Here is a 14,419-nt window from a genome sequence, read left to right on the forward strand (position 1 = left end):
AAGCTAACAAAAGAAAAGGTTTGACCAGCAAATAAATGAATACATAAACCCTCAAAATTTTCTTTTAATTTTGCTATGTGAGAAGTAAGGTAGATGTGATGAGTGTGGGATCTGTTATTTGAATCTGCAGTGCTGTTATCTTTTTTTTTTTTTTAAAGAGGCCTGGGAGAGCCTGGGGTAGAAAGAGGTTTGATCAGCCTGGCAGGATGGTGGGTATGTGAGTAATGGTTACCTCTCCTCTCTCCACCATTCTTCTGATTCAAAACATACATCCTCAAAACGGTTGTTTGCTGTTTTTTGTTTAATCCCAATAATTTGTGTGATACAGAACAAGGGCAAAACAAGAAAGAAGTCTTGATCCAAGGCAACTTAACACTCTGAGGAGAAAGATGGTGGGAAATGTTAATGAGTCTTAGAATAGCTTTTTCCAACCTCCTCCTCTTCCAAATATATGAACTATTACACCCAGAACTGAGGAATTCTAAGAGTTGAAGCCCACATGTCTAGAAGATGATGGAGTTATACAGTAGTTCAGTATATCTGAAATTAGAAACTCTGAGTTGGTGAGGAACTAATTCCTCATTCCCACCAATCTTGATTTAGTTCAGTTGCAAATGAGAGGACCTGAAGAACTCCAGCGTAAGTGGGGAGATGGCAGACCTGCTTCTCAACATCAAATTGGAAGCATCTGCGTGAAACTCTCATCCACAGATGACAGCCTAGGTTATGAGGAAAAGGCCCAAGAAGCACAGTGTGTTAAATCCTATCTCCCTGTTCTAAGCACAGAGACTGGATGTGGAAAAGGAACCTCAGATCAGGGCTGATGGGAAAAGAGGGGGAGACACAGCTCAGGTGGACGTAGTGTTTACACAGAGCACTGGCCAAAAGCATTTTTCCATGTGAAGCAGAACACCAGTCGCTCTCTTGCTCTGCCCCATCCCGCTTCCATACGTCTACTTTGTAGAACACTAAAAAGGAAAACGGTTGACAATTCTGCTGTCATTATTGTGAACCCAACATAAAGCAGAGACCCAAAATTTCTTTCTCTTCCCACATATGCATATCTCTCAGTGTGTGTGGATACCCTAGTCAGCCTCCTGCACCATGGTGGGAGGGGGGGGCGTTTTTTCCCTCCCTGGGCTCTGAGGTTTTTCCCGAGCCTCCGGGAGGGCAAAAATGGCCTTCCCGGGTTCCAGAGGTTCTCTGAAAGCTGGAAACAGCCCCATTTCTGGCCTTCCCAAACTTCCAGGAGGTCCGTTTTTCACCCTCCCCGAGCCTCCACATGCGCCCTGCATTTACCTGCATCCAAAACAGGCTTAGCTAGAGGATCTCCCAAACCCTGCGAACCCCCAGCAGCCCATTCCTGACTGTAGTGAAGGGTTTTCACAGTGAAGAATCTTCAAGCTTTGGGCTGACTGGATCCACACATCCAGGCCAGCCATTGGAGCTTCAGGGACAAGAGGAAGAATTTAAAAGGACATCTCTGTTCTACCAGTCTTTATCTGAGCTGCTGCTGTGCTCTGATGTGTTCCTGTATCCTCCATTAATCTTTGGGCTTTGTTATTCAATTCAACCTCCTGATCTTTTTTCCTACAGACCTCGATTCCAAATCCTGTCCAGCTATGGTTTAATAGATCTTCCAAACCTGGAGAGATATTATAGTTAAGCAGCCATTACTTCTGGGGGAGCAGCAGGAGTGTCAAAAGGAATAGCCGTAAAGTACAATCACTCTTGCAGTGTTACCTCCTATGAATGCTTGATTTTACATACAAAGAGGCCTCTGGCAAGGATTAGCCTTCCCTCACTCCATGAATGCTGGTTATGATCCTTACTCTGGGTCTGTTGATGGTTCTAATCATTTAAAAACAGGAATTTCTAATACTGACCACTGGGATTTTGCCCAGATGGAGGGGGACTGACAGTTAGTTTGAATGCATAACCAGAGTTTACCATAGTGGAATTCTCCCATTGTTCGTCTATATTTGTTTCATTTGTTTTCATTCCACTTCAACTGCTGTTAATTAGCTTACTATTCATAATGAGTGTCTGTAAATATTTACCGCAAGTTGCTTTTATGTGTAATAAACATAAAAAATATAATTTCATTCAGAATGCAGCATGTTTTACATGCTTTTTTCTTATGGATGTTACATCTTTCATTAAGCAAACATTCAATTAAAACAATTCAATACTCCATGCTAAGGATAGTACCTGTTCATTTTACAATCTATTCTTCCTTGTATGAATGGTCGGAAGTGGAATAATACATTACTGAAGCCTTTTCCATGTTAACTTTTACGCCTAAGATTCCAGCAGAGACTTCAGATGCCCACTGTATTAGGACTGGAACTATTTTACAGAATTGAAAAATGTCTGAGGAGATATTTTTGTCAGATTTTATTTGTCTCATAAACCTCCAGTTGGCAAACCATAATAGCTAAGAAATATTGTTCTTGATGTAAGAATTCTGAGATCTTTTTCAAGGAAATTTGACAGGAACTTACTTGTGGGTCAAAACAAGAAATCACAGCAGAGAGAAAGTATGATTCACTGTTTCTGGTTCTTGAAAAAGTCAAAATAGCCATTGTTATTCTTAATGTAGCAAATTAATCCATTTTCGAAATTCATAAGGCAAAGGTTCCCCTCGCACATAGGTGCTAGTCATTCCCGACTCTAGGGGGTGGTACACATCTCTGTTTCTAAGCCGAAGATCCAGCACTGTCTAATGACGATTCTGTGGTCATGTGTTTGGCATGACTAAACGCCAAAGGCGCATGGAACACTGTTACCTTCCCATCAAAGGTGGTCCCTATTTTTCTACTTGCATTTTTACATGCTTCTGAACTGCTAGGTTGGCAGAAGCTGGGACAAGTAACAGGAGCTCACTCCATTACGCGGTGCTAGGGATTCAAACCGCCGAACTGCCAACCTTTTTGATCAACTAGCTCAGCGTCTTAGCCCTTGAGCCACCGAGCATCTTAGCCACTGAGCCACCGTGTTCCAAATTCATACAATGAATTAAACCACAAATCAAGCACAATAGCTAATTGGCATAATCTATTAAGCCACAAACATCCAAGGTAAATAATATTACAAGTTATATGAATATACCCGTTAGCAATTTATATAAAGGACGCAAGCCCTTTGCTCTGCCCTGTACCAGGAAGGAAGGGAGGGAGGGAGGAAGGAGCCATAGTAACCACATTGGGGATTCCAGTTCTTCTTAGGTGAGACTGTGTTTTTTCTTAAGAAGAAATAAGTCTGTTTCCAACTGATCCAAAATAAGCATCATCAGTACCTCAGTGGCTCAAGAGTTCAGCTGGGAAAGAAAAGCAATACCTGGGGAAAAGGTAAAAAATCAGAGGGGAAATGTAATTACACTTGGAATTTGAGGAAATCAAATTTCTGTCTCACCATTATCTTGACTTACTCTAAGGGGTCTTTATGAAGAGTAATACTAAAGATCATAGAAGGTATTGTGGAGACTTAATTAGTAAACCAATGTCTAATCTACAATGTTATTAAGATGTCATCATATGTCTACCTTCAGGAACAAAAGCCAAAGAGACTATGGGGGAAGGGGGGAGAAAAAGAAGAATGAATCAAAAGAATGCATTGTTTTTTCCTATATTTTATTGACAGAACAATCTGGGGACAGTAATATATTTGAGGGATGGTGAGGTGATGTGCTGCCATGTCCATCAGATGGTTTCAGTGATGACCATAGCCTGAGACTAGCCAACTATTTATCTGAAAGTGAATTCACTTCCAGGATGCCCTCTTGCTATTCTAGTGAGGCTTTTGTGGGGCCCAAGACATTCCTACAAGTAAATATGATGTTAGAGCTCTCAGCTTCTTTTTTACATTTTAGTTATTAAAAATATTTTTAAATCAAAGATGATGGATATTGATGTTAACCAAGAGAGGTGTCTGAGGTCACGTTGGTGTCTATGTCCACTTTCCTGTTTAATTTTTTCCCTAAATACAGTAAAGAATGCATAAAAACTGTTTTACATATGTCTGAATTTTCCTATTCCCTATTATCATCATTTGTCTACCATTGCAGTAGAGTAGCCTGAATATATCATCTATTATTTTCAAGAGTTCTGTGGCATGCTTATTGAATAATGCTTTTTTTTCATAATTTCAGCCCAATTATGTAATGCAGACTCTTAACAGCTAGTATAAGTAGGTAGAACAATGAAATGAAGAATTGTAACACTGCTTGAACATGTTTTGATTCCAGTAAGAAGGTGTGCTCTGTATCAGAAGTCTCCAACCTTGGCCACTTTAAGACTTGTAGACTTGTGGAGTTGAAGTCCACAAGTCTTAAAGTGGCCAAGGTTGTAGACCTTGATCCTGAGCATAGGTTCTTAAGTCTTAAAGTGGATAAGGTTGGAAACTCCTGCTCTGGATGATAGTAGACTCCAGTTCTCATCAACAGCAGGATAATGGTTTGGGATGAACAAGGTGGGGCATCTACAAGCTACACCCCTCAATTATTCCAACTAAAAATTGTGACCTCCCTCCTGAAGAACGTATCTTGATGTATTTTATGTTTTTAATACAAATTTGTTTCCAGATGATACTGTAAAATAACAGTTGGAGCAAAGATCAAGAGCATGAGAAATCAACTTCCAAGGTTTAACAAATCCACTTACAATTGTTGCTTCTTGCTAATCCATGTACGGACAAATGATACTGTCAAAAATACCAGCAATTATATGTTCATGGCCTTTGAATATTTAAGAAGGAGATTCAAGTAATAGCCTTATCCACCTTTTATATTTTTGCCTTGCTAGTCATGGCCAGTTATCTTAGTCCTGGGAAGCTGCAGAATAGCACTGGGGACGAGATGGCCAATGAGACCTTATGCCCTAGATCTCTCATGGACAATATCAGAAGAATAGGAAGACCAGGCTCCTACAATCAGCCAGAGAAGGAGATCTCCTTCCTGCTTTATCCCATGCCTCTCTGCAGCCCCTGGGATCTGTCAGTCAAGCATACATGCATCAATTTTAACAGCTCCCATATATTTCCCCGCCATGCTCAAGGAATGGTTGTGTCTGGTAGCACCCAGAAATAGACAGCAAAATAGGCAAAATGTGCCCACTTCCGTAGAAACTACAGCCACATAAAACTGTTTTTCAGAAGAAGCAAGGATAACATGCAGTGCATCTATTTAGGATTGAATCAGCAATGCCCATCTGGCAGAAGCTGCCTTACCTGATTTAAACTTACCTTGAGAGCAGTCAACTCTCTCCAGGGAGTACTAATCCTTTAACACAAATCTGAAGTCTAATGCACAATTGTTAAATGTTAACACAAATTTAGTGTCCTTCCAAAGGAGTTGGGCTATTGTGGAAGGGTGTTTAGGGTAAAGGACACTAAAACTTTGTTCAATAAAAGTACTATCTCTGGTACACTTTCAAAAAGGCTTTATATCCACGTATATGAGGCGCCCACGAGACCAGGCAAACGGTTCAGAAGGTGTTTCTGGGACAGAAAAAGAAAGGATAGGTGTGCATGTATCAGTGTGCCACGTTAAATATGAGGCACATTGAAGTAACCTCATCCCTATTTCTGATTCCAAAGAGCCAGCAGATAAGTGGCAATTACATAAACACATAGGTGTATGTGTTGGGGAGGTGGGGGGGGTCCTTGTCCTACTCAGGTATATAGAAATAGAAATCAGATTTCCCCTAATTGATGCTTGTATTGCATGCCCCAAAATATAGTACCTGCATGTACAATTGTTATGACATGGTTGTATGATGTTTGGAAATATGTCGCTGAACAGATCATTTGACACCTCCCCGCCCGTCCCCACCGCCTCCTTCCATGGTCCTGCAGAGCACTCTGTTAGTGCAAAGTCAAAGCCATTGAGATCAGTGGAGTGGAAAGCTTTTCCTGAAGGACAATCTTTTGTACCCTTACGCTCTCTAGATGTTTTTTTAGCTCCCATTATCTCCAGCTCCAGATACTGCCTGGGAGGGTTGCAGTCCTCATTTCTGAAGAGCAACAGCTGGAGAAAACAGGTATAGTGTGTACCTATCTTGGTGATTTTCATACATTGCCCGTTCACTAACCCTAATACAATTGACCCCAAATTGTCTTTGGTTATTACACAGCAGACAGGGTCACTGTAGATTGGCACCTTCCATAAATCAATGATACGTTTGCAGAGAAATAGATTTGGGGATTGGGGAAGGAAGGTCACTTGTAAAGCAGCCCAAAATGGGGGGTTGCATCTTCACTGTCAGCGCGAAAAGTGTGCAAGTTGATGGTGATTCATTGCTCAAAACTGTCCTGTGGAGAGAGAAAAGCTTCAAAAAAAAAGGTTTATGTGGGTCACACAGCTCCATTTTAAAACTTGAAAAATGAAAGGTAAAGTGTTCCTAATAAAATACAAATGCATCCTTGTTACTTATTTCTGAAGTCAATCCTGTACACAAAGAGCTGCTATAATTCTAAAAAGGAACACAAGAAAAAAGAAATACCAAATGCATCTAAAAGACAGCAATAAACTGCCATAACAATAATTTCTCCTTCCCAAGGAACGAACTGTGAGTGAAACATCCATTCCCTGATGAATAATTTGCAGTTTTCTTGTCAAACTACAAGTTCCACAATTCTTTATAACAAAAGTTACAAAATGCTCAGGTACGTTTGTAACATAGATATTTCCTTAGCTGAGTGAGGGGATGGAGCAGAATACATTGGCAAGTACAGGTAGTCCTCTACTTACAACAGTTCATTTAGTGACCATTCAAAGTTACGACGACACAGAAAAAAGTGACACGATCGTTTTTCACACTTACAACCATTGCGGCATCTCCATGGTCACATGTCAAAATTCAGATGATTCAGATGGTTCATATTTATGACGGTTGCAGGGTCCTGGGGTCCTGTGATCAGTTTTTGGGACCTTCTGACAAGCAAAGTCAATGGGGAAGCCAGATTCACTTAAAAACCATGTTACTAGCTTAATTACTGCAATGATTCACTTAACAACTCTGGCAAGGAAAGTCATAAAATGAGGCAACACTCTCATAAAAATGTTTCACTTAGCAACATAAATTGGGGGCTCAATTGTGGTCATAACTTGAGGACTACCTGTAATGTCCTTGGATCATCTGCCTTCTGCTCAGTTAGGCAAATAGAAAGAAACCTGGGTACAGTTTATTAAACCAATTCTGTATTATTTCAGTGATCATTTGTTATTTTTGTTATTTTTCTTACAGCACTTGTCTTTCATAGTCATTCAACTATTTGGTTAAGGTTAAGGCACCCGGCTAGAAACTAGGGAGATAGTGCGTTCTAGTCCTGCTTTAGACATGAAAGCTGGCTGGCTGACTTTGGGCCAGTCCAGAGGTGGTATTCAGCAAGTTCTGACCAGTTCTGGAGAACCGGTAACAGAAATTTTGAGTAGTTCGGAGAACCAGCCAATCCCACCTCTGACTGGCCCCACTCCCTATTCTCTGCCTCCTGAGTCCCAGCTAATCAGCTGGCTCTTCTTTTGTTGCCCTGCACAGGAGAACGGAGCTGGAAAGCAGGTTAGTGGGGTGGGGAGGAAATGGGGATTTTGCAGTATCCTTCCCCTGCCACGCCCACCAAGCCACGCCCACCAAGTCACACCATGCCCACAGAACCAGTAGTAAAAAAATTTGAATCGCACCACTGGGCCAGTCACTTTCTCTCCGACCAACCCACCTCATAGGATTGTTGTTGTGGGGCCAGTAGGAGGAGGGAGTATTAGCTACAGTAAGTTCACCACCTTGAGTTATTTATAAAAATAATAAAAGCAAGATATAAATAAGTAGACATTTACCGGTCCATGTGTTCTTTTTTATTGCTCTTGCCTGGTTCTTACTGCGAAGCTATCAATATATGATGAGAGGAGGAGTTCTATTTATCAGCCAGCCGGTCACAGAGTGACCCAGGCAAGCTCACCGACTTATCCATGCGGTTGAATCTTGGGTCATACTAACTAATTAGCTGAAGTAGACATCAAGACCTCGGGAGAAGGGATGGAGAGGGGAACGACAAAATAGGTATGAGGCCATCATCACACAAATGCCATGACTTATATACTTGTGTCAGGTGTGGGAGGAAAAGCACATGGTTCTGGCATTGACATGATGATATCACCATGTGTGATTATCTTGCCATAATTGCAGTTCACTGTACTGTAGAAGCTGCTGATAGAAGTTCTGCAAAACTGAATTTTGCTACTATCTGCTAATAATGGCCGTATATCAATTCTCTGCCTTAAGTATGAACCATGCAGGAAGAGAAAACGTAGGAAGAGACATGTTGTTTTGAATAAAGACAAGAAGAGAGGCCTCTCTTTCCTTGTTTGCCCCCTGTGCTACATATTGTTCTCTTTGAAGCAGGTTGGTAAGAGTCGAAGTCCCACTTCCATTGCTCTTGGCGCAAGAGAAATGGAAAGACACCCATAAACTCCTATGAGAACAGGCTGAAGAAAACAAAACTCACTTGTTCTTGCAGCTCCAATTGTAGGCATTGATTTTCCCCACTTCAGATTCATTCCTGAGCTTGCTAAATTATTCATGTTTTCTTGTCTTATATTCCTGAGCAGAAACACGGAATACTCAAAATAATCTTGCTGATGATAATATAAATCTGCCTATGACTGTTGCAGCCTGATTTTCATCAAAAGGGCTCTAGTTCTTCCGTAATAAGCAACATGATGTGTTGAGAGAAGCCAGTTGCTATTATAGTACTGACTAGGCATTGCCTTGTCCTCTAGTTCCCCCTGGTGGACACCAACTTGCGAAAAATTTCTTTTTGGCATCACCTTGGATTCGGTTTTAATCCCCAAGAAAGGTTACGATGCATAGCAAGATGCATTGCTGGGTAGAGGTGAAGGAGCAGAAATCTCCTTTTAGCTTCATGATAGATCTTACCCTTTTACAAACTAGTCAGAAGTCTAGAGGTTAATAAAGTTGGGTGTGCATTAGAGACCCTCTACATTAATAATACTCTAAGAACTTCTGTGTGTCTTGCTTCTTTTTTCATTCTACCAATATATCTATAATTCATCTAGACCATGGCTGTCAAACTCATGCGTCACATGCTGGCCACATCCACACCCAGTTTAGCGAAGGAGAGAAAGTTGTGATACATCCACATGACACCACCATGACAACACAAGTTTGACACCCCTGATCTAGACGTTAGATGAAAGAGAGAATGTTGGATACTGTTTATGGGATCTTCCAGCAAGTTGCTATTGTCCCATTTATTCACACGCATTTGTAATAGTGATAAGTGATACAACCTGCTAACATGCAAAATTTGTTATTAGAATTTTACAAAAAATCCATTCAATAATAATAATAATAATAATTAAGACTTTGACTTATGGAATAATTATATTATGGTGTAATTAAAAATAATTATCCGATTTGCTAGAGGTTTGGATTCCAATATAAAAACGATTGGGGCTTTTAAGTTGAGAAGGGTTTGTAAAATGAGGAGGTCAAGCTCTAATGGGACTTGAAGGTCTAGACCAGTGTTGGCAAACCTTTTCAGCATTGAGTGCCAAAACAGGAGCGGAAGAGCAGCTCTATGGCGCACATGTGCCAGAAACCAGGAGCAGCTCCACAGCACACACAAGTGGGAGCCCATGTGTGCTGGCCACCTGGTTTTTCAGTTTCTAGCACGCATCCATGCATGAAGACCAGCTGATGGCGCACATGCGTGCACCGGAAACCAGGAGAGCAGTGGGCACCGGCTGGCATGCCCTGAGACATAACTCTCCATGCCACTTCTGGCACACATGCTGGTTCACCATGACGGGTCTAGACAAATGGTATCCCTGTTCATAACATGCCTTAAATAACTGGTATTGAAAAGAAGAAAGGCATTGATGCTACTATATTGGGTGATCCTAGGATTGAGGAAAAATAATTGGGGGGAAATGCAATACCTTGACTTGCAAATATATAATAATATATTAAATTTGTATTCCACCCTGATTCCCAGCGATCCTTTTATGCATCAGACCAAGTTTTATCTTCCTTTTGTCAAAGTTTTCTGTATCAATACCAACATTTTCTTCAGCTAGACAAATACAACAGGTTTCCAAAGAATTGAATGTTCAGTATCCTCTTGCTCCCTTGAGCATCTGAACTATAGTCAGCAATGAATTGTTTCATGAATGAATTATTTATATTTCATCTTACCATATATTTCGTCTAAATGATTGCAAGCCAGAGTATTACTTGAAGAAAAGTAAATAAACAAGAGAGTAGTTTGATGTAGTAGCCTACTGCACCAAGACGGAAACTGGAAGGAGGCAGTAGTAAACCACTTCTGAAAAACGTTGCCAAGAAAACTGGAGTGACTTGTCCAGACAGTCTCCAAGAATCAGAAATGATTGGATGGAACAAAAGAAAATAAACAAATTTCAGGAATCTTCCAAGTGGGAATTTGCTGCTGCTGATGTTTTGTAGAAGAAGAAAGAAGCCACTGCGTTAGTTGTCCTTAGCGTCCCTCCTTCTCCTCTCATCTATCCAGGAACATTTTGTTTTTGTTTTTACTCCAGAATATCAAAATACAGTGTGTATATTTTTTTTAAAAAAGTCCTGGTATGTCTATATAAGAACACTGATTGAACTCTTGTTTTCTCTTCCCCCCACCCCCCGAGTCACTCAGCTTCTGGAACATTTGTCTAAAGCTTTGCTCCCTTCCTGAACTAAAAAAGAAAGAAAGAGTAGGATGGAAGAGAAACGTTAGTAGTCAGTCAAATATGTATAAGCCTGAGTTCAAATTTCACAAATCGGCGTAAATAGTGTACATCAAACTTTCCTGAAGTAAAATTCTTAGCAAAAACCAGTTGGGTCAGTTTTGCAAACAACACAATCACAGTTGCAGTGTCTAATGCAAAAGTTGTTCACATTAGGACACAGCCAGGTAGTAAACACTCCAAGTCACTTTATTTATTTTATTTTATTTATTTGTCAATTGTTTACAAGATAATAAGTATAAGTGTATACATAGTTATGAATACATGAAATGGGTACATATAAGAAAAATAAAAGAAAAATAAAAGAAACAATAGGACAGTGACGGTAGGCACGTTGGTGCGCTTATGCACGCCCCCTACAGACCTCTTAGGAAAGGGGTGAGGTCAATAGTAGACAGTCTAAGGTTAAAGTTTTTGGGGTTTGGCGAAGAAACTATAGAGTCGGGTAGAGTATTCCAGACATTGACCAGTCTGTTGCTGAAGTCATATTTCCTGCAATCAAGCTTGGTGCGGTTAACCTTGAGTTTGTATCTGTTGTGTGCTCTTGTGTTGTTATGGTTGAAGCTGAAGTATTCATTGACAGGTAGGACATTGCAATGTATGATTTTATATACCATGCTTAAATCAGACCGAAGACGGCGTAATTCAAGGTTTTCTAGTTCTAGAATTTCAAGTCTGGTGGCATAAGGTATTCTACAACGAGTAGAGGAGTGGAGAACTCTTCTTGTGAAATATTTCTGGACTTTCTCAATTGTGCTAATATCAGATACGTAATGTGGGTTCCAGACTGATGAGCTGTATTCGAGTATTGGTCTAGCAAATGTTTTGTATGCTCTAGTTAGTAGTGTGATATTACCAGAGAAAAAGCTACGTAAGATTAGGTTAACAACTCTTAATGCCTTTTTGGCTATGTAGTTGCAGTGGGCTCTAGCACTTAGATCATTAGAGGTGAGTATTCCAAGGTCCTTTACAGAGCTTGGATCATCAACAAGATCTTTAAGGCTGGAGATGGATCATAAAGGACTTGAAATACTGAAATAACCTGATTCCGTACCATTTTATCATTGCATTTTAAATTTAATCTCTTCCCTTTAATGCTCCTTGATATAGGTTTGCTATCGTATATTCCAATTCACAATTTCCAACCAACATGTTGATAATTGGGTCAGAAATTAGGCCCAACAATTCTGGGAATGGCTCATACCAGAAAACAAGACAACACTGATGAAAATGTTTTTATCATCTGTCTAAAAATATAGATGTGAGGCTATTACCAAATTGCAAATGAGACATGCAGCCTTCAATGCTATTTTCATAAGCACTGATGTGATTTTATAGATGACGCTCCCTTCCTCACCCCAGTTTTCTTGTCTCCTCTGGCTTTAGATGCTTTTCATTTGCAAAGTTGATATAGAAAACTATTGTTGTGAAAAAAAAATATATTTATTCCCCAGATAAGCACCACTGCTGTTCTTTGAAAACTAACAATGGTGAGCTGCTGCAGCTCAGGACTGCATTGGGATGTATCCAAAATGTATGTACGATGAGCCTGGCAGCAAGCCTCCTAGAAAACTAAAAAGCATGTCATCTAGTAATGTTTATGACTGGCTAGGCTGAAATGGCAGACTGTTTTAATGAAGGGCAGCTCATATCATGTTTTCAAGATTCCAGATGCCCCCAAGGACTGGGCGTTTCTGGTCTGGCCCTTTCAGAACATTGAGCTCATTGACACATAGGTCAACAGTGGTTTTATCTTATCTAGATTTCAGTTCCTTTTACCAGTTGTAAACACCAATTTAGGTTTACTACTTTATGAGCATTAAGAAACACCCAGACAGAATGATATTTCAGATGAAAACTTTAGATAATCAAGAAACAATGTTGTTACTGTACTAAATAGCACAAATAGGTTCTTGGTGTATTGCTGAGGCCGAAGACCTATGGTGCAATAACAGTTGCCCAATACCTCTTCATGGGGTTGTCCAAAAACAACCAGCACATTGGAAGCTGAGTCCCTCATTCCATGGAGCCCCAGAAGAAACACATTGCCAAGATGCCAAGGATTGTTTAGAGGTTCTCAGAAATCCAGAGAACTCTGATTGATTCCAATGTAGGCTATCCAAAACAAAAACCAAACTCATTTCAATCTCAAAATGATAATAAGTAAGTCATATGAGAATAAATTCAAATGACTGATTTTCATGCATATATATATATATATAGTAATATAGTATCAATTGTCTATCCTACTCAAATCTTTAGTAAATTTCTTGGAGAAGTGTCTCACCTTATCATGATTTTCTATATCTTTCTGCTTATTTTTAAAAAATTTTAAAATGCCACTGCAATTTTAAACAATATGATTTTTAGCTATTTTTAAAGTACCATTTTACTAAAAAAAAAAAAAACCCAACAACCTCCCCAATAAAGGATGTTTAATAATTCTGCTCCCATTCTCTCCACTTAAATAATTGTATTAATACCCTATCTTCTATAATGCTAAAATTGAAAAAAAAAATCAAAAAGGGTAACTTTTTTGACAGTTTCCCTTAAAGAAATCTCTAGCCATAAAATGACTACTAATATCTACACTACATAGGGTACTCTTTTAGAGTTCCAGGAATTATACTTTCATTTCAACAGAAATTAATCTCCTCTTTAATATTCCCAAATCTAAATCTATTTTTTTCCCAGGAACAAATGAAATTAAGAAAGATGCCCTAAATCAACAGGCAATAGTTATGTTCGATTCAACTCATGATTTGTTTCAGGGAATCAAATAACTGGATTTCATTCGATAATCTCTCTTTCAATCACTTTGATTTGATGTTACTTTGATAAGCAGCCATAAATATGGTGGGGCAATGGGGCAGAGCTGATATCCACGAACTTTGAATGAGTTAATAAAAGGAATATTGTTTTATTGAGACCCTTTGTTTCTAGCAGTCTATCCTTCCATCTACAAACATGAAAGTGTGTGCGTCGATACACACTCACACACATGAGCGTGTACAAACCTGCATAATCATACAAAAGTCAGCAAATACATTAAGCTGCTGAGCTTTATTATTGCGCCATGGCCTAAATAGGAGAATGATACCCTAGTAACACATTTGCTTTGAGACGGGGGACCCATCAGAAATATTGCAGCAGCCTTCATCAGCCCCATTTCCTGTGATGACAAAATGCTGAGTTATTGTCTTGCTTGACTAGCAAGGCAACGAGTCTGTAAACTCTGTTATTGTGCCACTTTCCCAGCAAATGAAAAATCATTGATCATACAGTAGGCATGCTGTCAGAGCCAAGAATGGAAAACAGATAGACAGGAAAGAGAGGGGGAAATTATTGGGCACTGCTGGCCAGGTCAAGTAGGTTAAGTGGCTAAAAGGGTTGCAGGGGTAAAATCTCAAGTCCCCTTAATTGTTAAGACAACAAATCTCCAGTCACAGCTCCCAAGTTACTGCTTCTTACACAGGGCCAATGACTTTGGCAAGGTTCTTCATAAATTCTTGGGCTGTTGGACCAAGCAAGCTGTGTTAGACTTTGACTTGCCTACATGCATCCCAACAATTAAGGCAAAAGTTAGTTTCTTTTTATTGTTTTTTGTCTCTTCAAGCTCCTGTTGACTCCTGGCACTACAAGTCC

The 14,419-nt window shown here is 39.8% G+C and overlaps 1 long non-coding RNA gene across 8 annotated transcripts in view; it reads left to right on the top strand.

Annotated features, from left to right (window-relative positions):
- The window catches only part of LOC148125820 (uncharacterized), a 38,524-nt gene that overhangs the window by 3,654 nt on the left and 20,451 nt on the right, over nucleotides 1–14,419 (top strand). For all 8 annotated transcript variants that reach the window (XR_015743513.1, XR_015743512.1, XR_015743508.1 and 5 more), the window contains one exon: nucleotides 159–217. This is a non-coding gene — a long non-coding RNA (uncharacterized LOC148125820). The remainder of the gene's footprint in view (nucleotides 1–158; nucleotides 218–14,419) is intronic.

Source organism: Pseudonaja textilis, chromosome 4 (assembly GCF_049901715.1).
Source record: "Pseudonaja textilis isolate UNSWEBS1 chromosome 4, rPseTex1.2, whole genome shotgun sequence".
In the NCBI taxonomy this organism is placed as follows: Eukaryota; Metazoa; Chordata; class Lepidosauria; order Squamata; family Elapidae; genus Pseudonaja; species Pseudonaja textilis.